The sequence below is a fragment of the Manis javanica genome, chromosome 5 (genome assembly GCF_040802235.1).
Source record: "Manis javanica isolate MJ-LG chromosome 5, MJ_LKY, whole genome shotgun sequence".
In the NCBI taxonomy this organism is placed as follows: domain Eukaryota; kingdom Metazoa; phylum Chordata; class Mammalia; order Pholidota; family Manidae; genus Manis; species Manis javanica.
The window spans coordinates 91934613-91948220 of NC_133160.1; the positions used below are offsets into that span (position 1 = coordinate 91934613).

The 13608-nt window shown below is 42.6% G+C and overlaps 1 protein-coding gene across 7 annotated transcripts in view; it reads left to right on the forward strand.

The window, feature by feature from the left end:
* Positions 1 to 13608, forward strand: part of TSPAN5 (tetraspanin 5) — a 156866-nt gene that overhangs the window by 51483 nt on the left and 91775 nt on the right. Inside the window, exon 1 of one of the 7 annotated variants that reach the window (XM_073237275.1) lies at positions 4108 to 4130. The exons of the other annotated variants lie outside the window; for them this stretch is intronic. The gene's annotated coding sequence lies outside the window, so the exon portion shown is untranslated. Of the gene's footprint in view, positions 1 to 4107; positions 4131 to 13608 lie in introns of those variants that run through there. 7 annotated transcript variants of the gene reach the window in all.

The window sequence follows — 13608 nt, forward strand, 5'->3', positions numbered from 1 at the left end:
CTGTGATGGGGGAAGGGTCTGTTTAGGAGAGAATCCTGTGAATTCAAATGGGTTTTTTATTGTTGCTGTTCATTCACACTCTGGCAACTCTTGTCTAGCACTTTATGCTATAATGGATATGGTTCCAAAGTAAACTTCTTCTGAAGTTTAATTAAATGGTAGGTATAGTGTATATACATTTTGAGAAACATGTCTTCTTTTTTAAAATGTGTACTCCAAGGCAAAAAGTATTTAATGAAGATTGTAATAAAATGTATATGTAAATAATAGGATGGATATCGTACAGATAAATGATGAAAACAACATTAAGGAGGGGAGAAATAATTATACCCAATAACTTAGGCTATTGAAGTTTTTACAAATGAGCATTACATTTAAATCTGAGCTTCCCGGGAACCAAGGTAAAAAGAGAAAAATGGTGGGTATTAGAATTCTTTCTTAATTAATGAAAGCAAATTATTTCAGTATTTTTCTGGAGTTAATGTCTGATATTCTATAGCTCATCTCCATGTATATGCCATACTGTGCACTTTTACCAAACGTATGGAGGTACTTTTCTTGTGATTGCTTTTCACTTTAAATGATTATTTTTTGGGGAAAGTCTTTCTGTGGGATCCCTAACTTAATGGGATTCCAGCATGTGGTTCTTTGAATTTTCTCCCCATCATTCTGAGAAGTCAGTTGTCTTAGCTGCCAGGAATTATAATAGCCCACAAGGCAAGACATGCTCTTTGGAACTGCCCAGCCCACGGATAATGAGGACAGTGACAGTGTGATTTCCTCAGGAGCTACCAGCTTCAGTGATGGTTTTCTGCTGTAGAAATTCAGGCTCCTGACCAGAAATACCTGCTGGGAGGGAGAGAGGGAGAGAGGGAGAGAGGGAGAGAGGGCCCTTGGAGAGCAGAGTACAGGAGAGCCCTTTGCTATGGCTAGTCTGCACCCAGACACTTTATGAACTGTTTCCCTTCCTGACTGTTCATAAATGCCCCATAAAAATAAAATGTATTTTTTAATTTGAAATGAGGATCATAGTATAGCCTCTTTAGAATCAAATTACAGTTCTTTACCAAACTGCAAGAACTTCTTTTGCTGCCGTTTTTCTCCTTAAAAAATAGTCATAGATATTCAGGAATACAAAGGACCTTTTATTATTCGCTTCCTTATTTCCTTCATATGTGTTCAAGAGTTGCATAAACTTTCTCTCTTGAGCCATTGCTAATTATATGCTATTATGTTGCTTTGGAAAACTAAAAACAAGTGTCCTGATGCATAAATACTTCAAAATATATTTCCTTGACAATAGTGTTTGATCTGTAGTGAGAGGTGGAGAATGAAGTGGGCAGTGGAGAATATTTAAACACCTAGTTTTTAAGACTGTATCTTCATCACAGTTTTATCCAGCAGTGTGCAGTGTGGACAGATGTTTACTTATCGTCCTTGAGTAGCTTATGAGGAGAATCTAATATTGCTTTGGAAGACTGTGGTCTGAGTGTTTTGTGTTTGTCCTGGTTTCTTTTGAAAAGTACAAATCAGGCATGAATCTTTCAGAATGGGGCAGAGTCGGAATTGGATGTGATGAGTTGCTGTGGTAGCAAAGACTGTTTCCAGGGTACAGGTAATCTGCAGAAAGAAAATAAAGCATTTTTGGTCTGTTTGTTACTGCATCACATGAAAGTGGTTCGGTGGATTTTCTCTCATGGTTTGGAGAGTGTGGCTAGGGTGTTCTGTTGTAAAATGGAGGCTATTGTGACGTGAGTCATTTTAGAAGGCCCTGATTGCCCATCAGCTGAGACTGCTACAAAGAGGCCCATGTGCACCTGCCCTCTGGGAGAAATGTGCTGTACACATAAAAATGCCTCAGAAAGAACAAATGGTGCTGCTTCCAGGGTGAGCCCCACATCAGGTAACCAGGGCACACTCTACATTCGAGGGAGAGCTGCTGTTGGGCTGCTGCTCGTGAGGGCAGCTCTATGACGTCCGCACAACAGAGAGGAGCCGCCGGGAGGCACGCATGTCATAGTGGTCCCTGTGTATGCTGAGCATTCCTGGACAGGCAGCTAAGATGTATTACAGAGAACACACATTAACTCTAAATGGATTAATTTAAATAGCCACATGAACATCTCCATTTTCCAATACTTAGAAATTGTTAAAAATTGGCTCCTCCTATATTTTTTCACATGGATGAAGTATTCAGAGGGACTGACAGTTTGGGGTTAAGCTATTTGAAGGCTGTGTGTAAACACAAGGTATTTTGAATTAGCCTTGTAAACAAACTGCAATATCCTGCAGAATATGTCTCCTGGGCATTCTTTGGGTCAAAGGGTCAAGAGATTCCAGCAGGTGACCCAGATGAAGAGCAGCTGCCATGGGAGGAGGGCAGAGGTATTTCTGCTCTTCTCACCTGCTCCCATTGGATTCGATGGCATTATCCACAGATCCATCCTGGCACTAACTTTGGAGGGGTGATACAACATTCTTTTTAGTGAATTAATTACACCCCCACAGTTGAACTGTAAGTTATTGCTTGATAATTGGCGCAGTTTTTCCCTGACATGCTGATAATTCAGTTACTTCAAAGTTACAGTGTTAGATTCTTTTAAACTTCACTGTTTATGATGATGTCAGTAGATCCCCAGACTTTCTAAAATAGTTCTTTGTTTTAACAACAAAAACCTAGAGAGAGGGAGAGAAGAGAAGCATGAGTGGTAACATACTATTATTGATTGTTAGACCATCATGAACTGTCTTTAGTGGAAAAATTTATTTAAAAAATTTTATCTTATATTTTATACATATGTAGAATATTTAAAATGTGGAGCAAACAGGAAGTGATTTCAAGTTTGGGTCTTCTGAATCGGAAGTGTGTGGTAGCAGGTGGCTATTATAAGAGTGAAGTCTGAGGGAATTGAGGGTCGAGGAGCCCTCCGCAGGTGTCCCTGGGCAAGCTGCTTCATATTTTTGAGCCTTTGTTTACACATCTGTGCAAAAGGCATGAAACCTGCCTTTTTTGGGGTTGGTTAGAGATTAAATGAAGAATCATATAAAAAGTACTAGGCACAGAGTGTGCGCTCAATGAATGTTCTCTTTTCTACTTCCTTTCTTTGGGTTTTGAGTATGGTTGTAAAACATTTTTGCACATTTGGGGACACATCATTTCTCTAAATGTAAGCCTTCTGGGCTTGTTCCAGTTTGTTCACGTATCTTGAAAACTAGAACCTCAGATGGCATTTGGCATTCGAGTACGAATCCCAGTACTGCCTAGATTATGGTAGAATGATTACTCCATAGTCCTTCCGTGCATTATTCCTGTTAATTCATCTTATATCATGTTAGCTGTTGTATAAGACAATTCACTGCTGATTCACCTGACCTCTTTGGTTCCAGAACGCATGGTGTCAAAGATGCAGTGACTCTCATTTTGATGAGGAGATGTTTCCAGTGTAAGAATCTGCTCAGCATTACAAAGCATTCATTTTTATGGAAAGAAATCTTCATGAAGCCCAGGAATTGACTAAAATAGCCTTTTTTTGTTTGTTAGCTATCAAGAATGGAACACAGTGGAAGCTTGGTGACTCGTGTTGGAGAAAGTGATCATATGAACTGATTTGGCTTCATTTCCTGTAGTGATGCTGCGTTAACCTGGTGCTGCCTTGTGCACCCAGACCTCGCTGCAGTGCTGACTCCTGGTCATAACGCTGTTACATATGTTATCAGGGAAGTACTAATAGGCTCCCTCTCTTTTCATTCTGGCTTGCCTCGCATTCATGTAGCCCCCAAAACTACCACCTTTTTCCACCTGAGAGGAAAAAGGAAATGGTAGGTACACAGGGCAGTAGTTGGAAATGACCAAGTAATTTCAGGAATTCAAGAAAGTAATTGTTTCTCAAGTACCTATTAGGACTGGGCTGCCTGAGCATCTGCATGACTCAGAAGTGATTAGAAGGGTCTTGTGGCCTTCTAATCTCCGATGGCTGCAGCTGGTTTCCAGTTCCAAAGTAGCAGGGATGTAAGACAAGAAATCCTGAGGAGCCAGCGTGGGCCCGTCTGCTTGTCCTTTGTGGAGGGGGGAGAGCTGTGTCTGTGACCTGCCGCAGGATCGACCCACCCAACTGCATCGGACTCTCGTGGTACATTAACTTTATATTGTTAATTGAAACAGTACTGATCCACTTGAAAGTGTTTGTTCCACTAGAACTCTAGGGCAGTGGCCTAAGCCAGAAATGTTTTGTCCATTTCTTGGCTGAAATCTAAGCTCTCTGAGTAACTTTATTCATGAGAGCTGAGGTAATAGAAGAGCAAAACCATGGCGGTGCTGATGTATCAAAGGCACTGAGTCTGTTATCCTTCCATGCCCTAGTGTGAGCTGGCTGACTAACAATGCTTTTAGGCTCAAAATCTATTGACAATGGACTTACTTTGGTAGAAAAAAATTGCTTTTATGTTGAGTTTCTGAAAGCTGATTTTTTACAATAGGCCCATGGCAAGTGTCCTTTACCACCATCATGAAAACATGTGATGTTAATAATATGGCCGAGAGATTCTTCAACAAAGGATGTGCATATTTGTTCCTACGGTTGGGAATTCTGTATAGCAAAGTGCCTGGTAGGGTGAAGTCTAAAGGAACTAGTATGCAAAAGATCATCAAAGATCTTACTTTAGTACAGACGGCAACATCTAGCTTACAAATGACATCCCCATTGCTGCTGTGACTGTGGGTTCTAATGTAAAAAGAACCTGAAACTTTCTGAGAGTTTGTTTGTTGAGAGGAATAAAAGAAGGAAAGAAACTGAAAAGAAGAAATGACTTTAGGGGACAGAGACTGCGGCTTAGCAGGTGCAGTCTGTAATCACCGTGAACTTCCTATCTTAAAATGCAAAATACATCCTCTGCCTACCTGGTACACTCACCTCTCATTATTTCACCTTATTGCCTTGCTGTGTGTCATGCATATTAGGGACTCATTTGGAATAAGAGCAGTATTATAGAATTATAGAGACAGACATCTCTTTAACCTCTGTCTGAACATCTTCATTTAAAGGGTTTAGCAGCCCTTCATGTGGAGGTCCACTTAATCGAATTGCCTTCCTAATTCCTAAATGTGAGCAACGAAATGGGAGGACAGAAGTTTTAATTTGGATTTGGGGAGGAAGGAAGGGAGAAGAGTGTACCTTTGGGAAGAGGTGGGCCGGTTCTATGGCTTTGCCTGGGATTTAGAGCAGGTTCAGTAAGAGGGCTGTGAGCACCCAGGCAACTCTGTAGGTCGGGGAGGGAGAGAGAGGTACATGGGGAGGGAGAGAGAGGCACATAAATGAGGCTTTGTCAAAGAAAAATTCTGAAACAAGCAAATTGTTTCGAGTTTTGCCAGTGGAAAAATGGGGAGATAATTCTTCCCAACAATCCTGCTCTAACACAGGCCTCCCTCATACCAGCCCAGTGGTGAGAGGATCAGGCACCCAGCAGACTGAAGAGACATTTGTGGGTCCACTTGTAAACTTTACCATTAATTGCAGTATAAAATGGTACAGTCATGTTGGAAAACCTTTATCAGTTACCCAATTAGAACATGTGTCCACACAAAGAGGTGTGTGTGAATGATCATAGCAGCGTTATTCATACTAAGCCCAGACTGAAACACCTCAAGTATCTGTCACCTGTAAATGGTTAAAGCACTTGGGGGGCATCTGCCTTGTGGAAGACTGCCCAGCAACACAGAGGACCCAGCTACAGACACACACAGCGACGATAAGGACGAGGTGCAGAACCATGGTGCTGAGTCAAAGCAGGGAGATAAAAAAAAAAAGAATACGTACCATGTGAGTCCACTTCTACAAAATTGTGGAACAGGCAAAATTAGCCTGTATTTACAGAAAGCAGATCAGGGCTTGTCTGGGGCTTGGCATGGGGGCTTCAGCAAGGAATTGTTGGGGGTGATGAGAAGGTTCTGTATCTCATTGTGGGGTGACCACATGACATATACACTTGTGAAAACAGCTGTACAGGGTGAACATATCTGAAGTAACTGACATCTCAGAGGTGATTTTTAAAAAATTTTCTGTTAAAATGTAAAGATCCTTGTGATGTTACTTGCAAATATTACTACTAATTATGACTTAATTGCTGAAATATACTACTTTTCCAAGCTTAAAAAAATAAAAAATAACTTTTTAGATTATAATCTATACAGAATTGGGGCTTATCTGCACTTTCATATTGTTCCATTTTGATTCTTCCTGAACAGCTTCTGGATTATGTGCTATTTTCAGAGAGCTTTTGGAGACTTTTTTTGAAGTGTATGTTTTCACAGGATTTTCCTGCAGATCTTTGGCAAACTTTGCACTTTTATTGTTTAAGGAGTATAAATAAGGACAACAGAATTATTTGCTGGCACATTTTTTCCTCTTGTCCTGCTTTGTTTGTATTAAATAATTCTTCAGTTCCTGTTGCTCCTGCCTTTGAACTTAAAGAAACAAACTCTCATATACCTGAAGTTAAGAGAAAATACATAAATTACAGGAGAAGCCTAGCAGGGCAAAGTTGCTGGTTTCTAGTGGGTCATCACTAAAGCAGAAAATGAGGGAAGTTGATTCCCTACTCAATGCACACCCCCCGATATTTGAGGCTTACTGGGTTCCCCCAAATGTGTGTCCTTCCTTTGCCTTGTCAGGTTCCTGTACCAACGGGTGGTCATCAGGAGAGTCAGCTGTTTGAAGCACTTATTGTTTAAGATCTCAAAATCTCATAGGTTTACCTTGACAAGATAATAGTTAGATTTTGATGAAACCCAAATTAAAGGGAATTAAGTATCTGAAGAAATCAGCATCTTACACATTTGGCACGTAAACTGTGAAGTGATTTAGGATGGGTGGTTGAAATTTTAAGGCGGGTTTGGAGGTCTGTTCATCTAGAAAGTCTGCTGGAATCCAGACCAAGTCCAACTGTGTTGCCAGACTATCTGATAGAAGCAGATTAGCTCACAGACAGTTCCGTCTAAGCTTTCTTCAAGGTCATCTCCAGGCTTTCTTAATCCTGGTAATTAGGTGAAAGGAACCACTTCAGCCCTGAGGGGTGTGGTTTAGGAAATGAGGAGAAATGGCAGTAGACTTGGAGTGTGACCCATGTTCAGAGTATGACACTGGTCAGCACCATAACCTTGGGAAAGTTAATTCATATCTCGAGCCTCAGTTTCCTCATCTGTAAAATGGGGATATCCACTTCATAGAGTTTTCTGGAAACTTAGATGAGATAAAAGAAGTGACAGTGCTTGGCATTGTGCCTGGCACATAATGGTCACTTGCTAAACCTGAGTTCATCCCCTTCCTTTGTCGGGCAGCTTCCTGGCCTTGGTCCGTGTTACATATGTCCAGTGGCACCATGTTCATTTCACAGGATGTTTGAGCTATGTGAGTGAGGTGAGAAGAGTTAGAGATCAGGTGCATGAACCTTTTGAAATGGAGCTGGTGCACTTTTATTTTCTGGCCTGTGTCCTGTTCCTTCCTTCCCAATATGCAGCCATGTGACTGGAGTTACATACAGCAGTCTGGGCTGCTGAGGATCAGTCTGATTGCCGGAGGCTCATTACCTGTGATTGCAGCACAGGAGAGAGGAGGTGTGGCTGTATAAATGAAGCTTGATGTGCTATTGAAATAACTTAGCATATTCTTAAAGGAAGAAGAAGAAAAGGGAAAAAACATCAACTACCTTCTGTGGCAGTATTTCCTTGATATGCTTCTATTGACACTGTAAGACCAGATAGAATATTCAGACTATTTGGTGCCAACATTTTACACACTGATGAGAGAACACACACTTAACACAAAGTAATGAAAATATGTGTGCTATGGTAAGGTATTCGTGAAAAACTTAGCTACATTATTGATGTTTCTGTTCTGAGCCTCATTCTGATAGTCTAAATGTGGATGGCAAGCCAGTGCCCAGTAGTGGATCCAGACAGAGAATGGAAGCAATTATCTAGCGAATGTCAAGAAATCCTGCTAAGGAGGGAAGGAAGGGGCCCCTCACCCTCCTGTCAATTACTCCAAATTGGTGTTTATGGGGAATTAAATTCCCTGGTAATTGCCCACTCCTTCTCTCTCCTTTGTGTGTTAGAGCTATCATCAGAGGCCTGAAGTGAAAACCCTGGGAGTATTTCTGGCCTCTTCTCTAAGTCCGGCCAGTGATTCGGCTGTTAACAACTCACACTGCAAGGGTTTCAGTGGTGCTTCCAGGCCAGGATTGGTTTTAGTTCTAGGGGATTAGTTGATCCATGAGAAATATTATGATGCAGGAATTCACACTGTGGTGACCTGCGGTTACATGGTATTGAAGATAAGGGATGTCTCATTTGCAGTGTGGGCTAGTCCAGGGTGAGCCTTCTTCCCACCGGGAGAGCACTGAGGGGCCGGTGTGTGGAAGGAGTACAGGATTCGGGCTCCGGGTATGGCGTCTAGTCACAGAACCTCACTGTATATCATTTTCCAGGCCTTTTTTCTGGGTCTTAACTTTTCTCGTCTGTGGAATGTGATAATTAGCTTATTTTTCAGTCAACCTCCTAGGGTTTTTATAAAAAAAAAATGTGACATTTACAATGACAGATTATAAATGAAGACACCTATAAAAACAAAGCTCTCTACAAATGTAAGATATTGTTAAATGTAAACTCAATGACATTATTTCAAGCTCATGTTAGATGAACAACATTCCAAGTCTTCTGGAAGTGCACAAGTATTTGTGACGCTTAAGTCTCCCTTTGGTGGGGCTCTTTTAGGACAGTTCAGTATGTTGCAGGGCAAACCACCTCTGTGGAGATTGTAACTGGGCTTTCTTTGCCTTCCCTTTTCCGTTGTTTAATTTCATTATCTTTGGCCTTTATTTTAAAAGCATTGAGAATATTGGGAACAGTGGAAGATTTTTACCAAAAGTGCATGAAAGGAAGTCTAGAGACCTATGGGAAGAGAGCAGAGATTCTTTAGAAAAATAGGCAATGGTAATTTTAAGATTCCTTTTTTAGAAGTGACAGACTCAGAAACAGAAAAGGGTTGTTAACTTCAAAAAAAAAAAACTTGAAGTTAACACCCAGAAATGCCCTTTCTTTACTTAGTGAAACATATGGTAGAAACAGATTCCTGCGGTCCTCTGCTGTGTCCATGACTGGTCACCCCCTGCATGTGACATTGGCACAATTGGCTCATGTAAAAGACGCAATGATGTCTTGGAAGCCTAATGTCTCTTAATTTTTTCATCCTTCAGGCCATGGTGAAGTTAATTCCTTTTTAACTTTCTGAGACATAACCACTTTTATAGAACGGGGAAATGAAAGGACTCTCGAAAATAGGACACAGAATATCCAGTTTGCAGAATAGACAGTGCGGGCCTGTGCTCTGTGGGAGGAAGACGGGCCATGGGTTTCATTTAAGAGCTCAAAGGAAAAGGGCAGGGTAGGCTGTGCAGGGTATGCCTTCAGGGAATGCCAAAGGGGCCCATTGCTATTAGAAAACTTGGGAAGGGCTCACCTCAGGAGCCTGGGCCCGAGCACCCTTGTCTTTGTGGAGCCGGGGTGTGTGCCTTGCTTCTCTGAGGCACGGAGGGAAGGAGTATCTGTTCTTGACTTGCTTGTGTCCCCCCCACCCCACCCTGCCCACCTCCTTTGAGTGGTGCAGTATCTGTTCATTCTTCACAGAGCTGAGGAAAAGCAGACAGCCGAGGAAGAGACTAATAATTAGGCTTCTTTGGAAGGTGTGAGACAAATTGGCAGTGTGGCTGCCTGGGAAAACACAATGGGTCCTTGTTGCAACAGAGCCTAGGAATCTGTGTCCTGGCGCTCCAGGGTTTTGTGGCTGTGCGGAGCCTGGCCGTGCCTGTGCCAGGCAGGCTCCCTAATGGGATGGCTGGTGTGTGTGAATGTTTCTTCATCATCTCTGCTCTGATTGCCTCCAGAGCATGTTGTTTTTGTCCTGTGTTACTCAGAACTGACCCATCCCTCCAGTCCCCTGCCTTGTGGTTTCCTTCACTTTTCCTAAAGGAAGGCTGGGAAGCACCCTTGGCGTGCGTGATGACAGAGCTGCAGGCTGCCATCTGGGGAGGCCGTCAAAGAAAAAGCTGCCCTTCCTAGCCCTTCACGCCTCGTTTTTGGCCCCACTGCCTCCCTATTGCCAGTGCGTTTGATTCCCCCCTGCCTTTGTCCAGGGGCAGGCAGAGCACCACCTCCTTGGCTCCCTTTTCCCCTTTGGAAGCCAAAGTCGCCCTTCTCCCCGGGGAACTAAGAGTTTCCTGTGCATGCCACCGGCTCAGTGGGATGATCAGAATGGGGACTCAAACTGCTTGTTGTGTGAAGAGTTGGCAAGGGAGCCTGTGCTGTGCCATTGTTTGTTCTAAGGGAGCTGCAGAAACAAGTGTCCAGAATTAGATTCAGTGCTCCAGAAGTCCCTTTCCATTTTCCAGTTAGACTTTCTCAGCAGAAGCTACTTTTCGCCTGATTAACAGTAACAGACTCTCTTAGGAGTTCTGAATTTTGGAAACCACATTGCCAAAGATGTCTGTTGTAAAAGCCCCAAATAAATTCCTCCTAGTAAAAATGGAGAAGAAAGAATAGAGGGCTTTAATCTGTCTTCTTGCCTATTAGTGAAATATTGCTGAGTGACCCAGTTCATCTACATATTAAATGTGCTAGACCTATCTGTGCTTTTTGCCTTGTTACCTTGGTAACAGTGCCCTGGCTCAGGAATCGCGTGGGTCCTGCTGCAAACCTTGAGGATGGTTTCTTCACACTGAGCAGGCAGTTAATGGGGAAAGGTTGGGTTTTTCCAAAGTGTCTTCAATGGTTACAGTAAAGAGGAAGGAGAAAATGTGAGATAGGTTTACTCTTCTGCTAATGGTTCCAGAATGCTACTTTTGCCTAGATTTAAAAAAGAATAATAGTTCAGCCTCCTGTAACTTGAGACTGCTTTTAAGGAAGAACTTCCCCGACGCGCTGGGCAGCACTGGTACAGGAAGCACCACCCACAGCTGGCACTGGAGGCCAGGTCTCCCACTGGGGAGTCTCAGCTCTCACTGCGCTATTTAACAACACTGCTGCTCCCAGATCGTTTCGTGGTGTCTTATTTTCTCAGGCCAACTTTTTCAGGAGACTGAAAAACAAGATTTAAAAATAGGATTTAGTCAGTAGCCAGAGAGCAGAACTGGCCCATCTTCCAAACTGAATATAGCCTCCATGTCGATGTACAGCGGGGAAGCTTTGTGATCTTCCCCAGCATCTCACCTCTTATCTCACCTCGCTGCCGAGGAGACTGGCACCCGGACGGGTGAAATGGATCACCCAAGGCACACATCGGTTTGGTACAGAGTCTGGACCCAAAATCACATCTCTTGACTCCGAGCCTACTTCCCCTTCAATATCCGTCCTGACCTGAATAGGTCAGTGGCTCAGAGTTCTGTCAGAGGTGAAGCTGGGTGAAGGAGCATGAATGCTGTGGTCTTGAAGCCAGCCTCCAGGCTATTTGCTTGGGAAATTGTGGAAGGGGGAGGCATTGTGTTTCCAAACTTTAAATCTCTTCTTATTGGTTTTTGTTGCTAATAGAAGGAATTAAATCGAGTCTGGGACCTTGGGTGCTATGAGGATAAATTGTCAGAAATGTGCCTTGCCATGCAACACATGTTCAATTCTCTTAGTAAGTCCATCTTTTCTGAAGTCCCGTTTACTGTGCTTTGCAGTGGTGATAGTCTGATAGCATGAGACAAAATGTCCTTTAGGCTTTTCCTCTTAAAAACTTGGGATAGGGACAAGTTAGCCTGAGGCAATCACAGGATCTTTGAAAGGAGACTTTTAGCTGGGAGTGAGTTTATTTCGATAGGGCCTGTGATTCTGGTCATGACTTTGAATTAGAAAGTCTGCAGGTGAAAGTAAGGAAGTATGTGTAATGTCTTTGCAAGTACTTCTGTGTATTTGTTCCTCATTTGTAAATACGTTTTCTTACCTGCTGGTTTTCGGGTGTTCATTCATTCAACAGTTCCTGGGCTTGTGTTAAGTGCTATGTGCTGTGATGGTGCTTGGGAAGCGGAGCTGAGTACTGTACACAATCTCTGGCCTCAGTAGTACTTAGGTACATGTGCTTGTTTGTAACTGGAAAATTATAAAGAAAAGGAGATGAACATTTTGACTGCTTATGTTTACTTGTGAAGGTTTTAATGACTTTTTTGTAATACGGCAGCAGTTCAAGCATCTTTATTATAGTAAGACTAAATCAGAAGGTCACTGTAAGGTCTCACCTCTCATTTTCCTCAAGATGAGCTCTGGTGCCAGAGAGCAGGGCATGTCCCAGGACCTTTGTCTCAAGGGGTTATTTGAGAAATTGAAGGGTGGGAGTGGGGAGGGAGTCAGCGGCAAGAATGGCAGAGTTCCAGAAGCTGTAAATAACACACAGACATACTGACTGTGCAGTACAGGTTGGTTGGGAGAGGCAGTGGTGAAACAGTGACTCGTAGGGATAGCAGACGAAGTTTACTGTAACACTGCCATGATCTGGGCCCCCTACTAAGTGCATCACGTGTGTTCTCTCACTCCTCTTAACAGCCCCCAAAAGGTGGCCTGGCTGCGAATTCCCATGTCACTGCTGTGGGCATCAGCAACACAGACGAGGTCGTATGGACACAATGGAGCAGGTGTTGAACCCGGGCTCTCTGCTCTCCGAGCCCTCAGGCGCTTGACTTCACACAATGTTCCCTCCTCTTGTAACAAGTTGAAAATTTGTTAGGGCCATGGGGCTAATTTTCTTTTGTTTTTAGTCATTAAGATAGGATCTCTTTGGGCCCTGAAGGGAAGACAAAATGAAGAAAATTACAGTTGACCCTTGAACAATGCAGGGATTAGGGATGCTGCCTACCCCCTGCTGCCCCATGCAGTCAGAAATCCATGTATAACTTTTAACTCCCCAAAACTTAACTACAATAACCTGCTGTTGACTGGAAGCCTTCCCAAAAATATAAACAGTCAACCAGCATATAATTTGTATGTTATATGCATTATATACTGTATTCTTATAGTAAAGTAAGGTTGAAAAAAGAAAGTGTTTTTTCATTTTGTCACAAATTTCTAAAAACTTTCTAATATTATTTATTTAAGAAAATCCATGTGTGAATGAACTTTGCATTCAAACCTGTGTTTTCTAACTGTATGCTGGATCATAAAGAATAAAAGTGAGAATCTAGGACCAAGTAGAGATGGGAGGAACCTATACATAGCTTCGGCTTCCAACCCACTTTGCATACATGAAATTATTTCAGTTGACAAGTTGAATTTGGGTTGGGTGGGGGCTGGTGACAGTAAGAGGTGAGTGACTTCTGTGTAAACACAATACTTCATGTGCTGGGTGTGAGTAGATCTGTCCTCTCTTTGTGTACCGTATCAAGTACTGTATTTTGCTTTTTCCTCATGTAAGGAATTCACAACTAATGGTAGTTATTTTACATTTGTGGGTACTAGACTACCATGCACACTTTTCTTCATTTCAGTTACTAGTGCTTGATACACGAGAGCCTGCATAATTCCTGCCTTCAGGAAGCTTGCAGTTTAAGGAAGGGGACATGTGATCACAACATAGTGGAATTAGTGCT